General features: G+C 48.3%; 1 protein-coding gene across 2 annotated transcripts in view; it reads left to right on the top strand.

The window, feature by feature from the left end:
- Positions 1 to 1,862: 1,862 nt before the first annotated feature.
- zdhhc1 (zinc finger DHHC-type containing 1) overlaps positions 1,863 to 2,695 on the top strand; it is a 223,812-nt gene continuing 222,979 nt past the window's right edge. The window contains exon 1 of one of the 2 annotated variants that reach the window (XM_070961452.1): positions 1,863 to 2,497. The gene's annotated coding sequence lies outside the window, so the exon portion shown is untranslated. The remainder of the gene's footprint in view (positions 2,498 to 2,695) is intronic. The other variant, XR_011602137.1, reaches the window with a different exon arrangement.

Here is a 2,695-nt window from a genome sequence, read left to right as displayed (position 1 = left end):
TTCGTTTTGTTGACTCTTCACGTCCTGAAGACTCTCACCAAATGCCTGAAGGAGTTTCACCCTCAGCAGCAGATTCAGATTCAGAACCAGAATAAAATCAGAATCAGAATTGACTTTATTGGCCAAGTATGTGTGGACATACAAGGACTTTGACTCTGGTTTAAACACTGAACTCAATGTACTTGCATAAGAAAAAAGACATGCAGCTCAATGTGGACAAAAAAACAAAATACGATGCGATTTACTGACTGCAGGTATTTATGTGACAGTGAGTGACGATGTTCCTGTTACAAACTGTTGATTATTGGATGATAAATGTCCAATCATGGATGTTTGGGTGTCACTGTCTGACTGCTAACTGTCCATCATGCTGACTGTTGAAGAGGTGACACACATCCTGTTCACAGAGGCTGAGTGCTGGTGGGGGGGTCAGTGGTGAGTGGTGAGAGTGGTGTAGGGGGTGTCAGTGATTGTTTGATATCTGAGCCGGGATGGCTGATGGGTGTCGATGTTGGCCTATTAAACCTGCAGTAGAACATATTCAGGTCAATTCAAAGGGTTTTTAGGTGGACAGACGTCCTCCAGCTTTGTCTTTGATGTCCTTTGTCAGTGTGTTTCTGGTTTGGTTAACATCAACATGAAGGGACATACAGCTTCTTCCCCTCCCCCTCTCGGAGAATCAGACCACAGCCTGATCCACCTGTAAGCACAAGGACTGTGACGGTCCCCCCAGGAGTGTTTCCATGTCACGGACTGGGAACTGTTCCAGGAGGACTATGGAGATGACACTGAAGGTATCTTATTGCATAACAAACTAAACCAGTTTCTGTGAGGACACCACCAAAACCTCCAAAACGTTCTGGGCCTTCCCAAATAATAAACCCTGGATTAATAAAGAGAACGAAGCATTCTCAGCAGGGAGGAGAGGACTTTCATGGAAACCGGTAGAGGCAGAGAACAGCTGTAGAGAGAAGATGGAGGCCAGACCGGGACAGAACCGTAGAAGGAGTGCGACAGGATGACGTGAAGCTTCAGCAAGACAGCCTCCGGAGCGCAGGGGAGCTGAACCTGGTCTATGTTTTACAGGGTACCAGAGGACCAGAGGACCTAGTTTCATCAAACGCACTCCTGTCCTTTTCCTTCATGCGCAATAGTTTGATAACTCCCAGGAGACGCAGTCTTCAGAGGGACGCGCTGTGCTCTGGTGGTTCCACTAACAGCACTCTGTCAGGATGTTAATTTAACAGTTCATGTCTCCACTTTTACATCAACCAAATCTTTATGATGATAAATAATCGAAGAGTTGTAATTCTGGACAGGAAGCTGATGTCACCGCCATGACCTCATTAAGTTTTGATCACGTGATCAATACACCTGCTGTTCCAGGAAGTCCTCCAGCACTAGTAGACTGTATGCAGCTCCACACACGTTCAACATGTCGTGACATGATGTTAACATGAACTTTGAGCTGGAGTTTCAGTCATAAATCATCCATCTCTTTCAGGTATGCGTGTGTTGTGTAGTTCTGTGTGTGTTTTCCTGTTGAGTTGTGTGTATTTGTATTTCCTCATACTGCATTATATGGTACTGCTTCATGTTACGTCCTTTCCTCAATCAAAATAAACATGTTGTGTTTTATCTTATCTCGTCTTGTCTTAGCTTATCTTATCTTATCTGGTCTTATCCTGTCTTGTCTGTTTTAACCGTTAACGTACATGTCCGTGCAGCTGCTGCCCTCTGCTGGACACAACACGTTCTCACAGCCGACGGGGCCTGAAGGCTGTTCTCAGATCAGTTTACATGGGTACCAACCAGTGGGCGGGCTCAGCTACAGTGACCAATGACAGCGGACCTGGAGCGTTACCAAGGAAACGGCGTACAAGGCGAGGAGACAGTGGGGGCAGCAGCGATCAGGCTAACAGGCTAACTAGCTGGTTAGCGGATACCAGGGACCGTTATACTTTTATAAAGATCTTCTCCGTTAAAATTCGACGTTACAGGCCGGCGTCTGATTCGTGCTCCGCGGTCACCGTTTCACTGTCTGTCGGCGTTAGCTCGCGGGCATGGCAGCAGCGCTTTCAGGCTAACGCGGCTAGCTGTAGCTGTCCGCGGATGGGTTAGCTCGCTAACTAGCCACCTAAACTGAAGCGCCGATCTAAATATTATCCGGATAATAGCTACAAAACATCTGCAGGCATCGCGGGGTGATGTAGCCGGTTAGCAAGGAGTTAACTGAGCTGAGACGGATCGTGTCTTCAGCCGGGATGGATGTGAGGTAAGCTAGCAGCTGGACTGGTCTGCCGGGTCTGGTTCTCTGGACGGAGCCTGCCTGCCGAGTCGAGTCAAGTGCTGCTCCCCAGCAGCAGCGTGGTCCTCCCGAGCCGGGGAACGGCAGAACTTCTCGCCGCCGTTCAGGCCCAGACTCCGGAATGAAATGAGATACAGCGGACCGGAGGGCCGATCCGCATCCCGAGTCCCCGTAATCCGTGCTGAGCAGGTGAGCTGTCCCTCGGTCCCGGTTGAACCGCTGTCAAAGGTTCGCACCGGCTGTTCTGTTCTGGTTCTCGTAGTTATGAGTTCATGAGTTCATGTTGGTCGTGATAAAGTGATTAATTCTCTTCCCTGTGATGAACTCACTGATCATTAGAGATCAAAGCTTCTGATTATTCTCTTGATTAGTGGATCATTTTTTGAT

This window comes from Chaetodon trifascialis, chromosome 1 (assembly GCF_039877785.1).
Source record: "Chaetodon trifascialis isolate fChaTrf1 chromosome 1, fChaTrf1.hap1, whole genome shotgun sequence".
NCBI classification, from domain to species: Eukaryota; Metazoa; Chordata; class Actinopteri; order Chaetodontiformes; family Chaetodontidae; genus Chaetodon; species Chaetodon trifascialis.
This window is presented reverse-complemented; position numbering and strand designations above follow the sequence as displayed.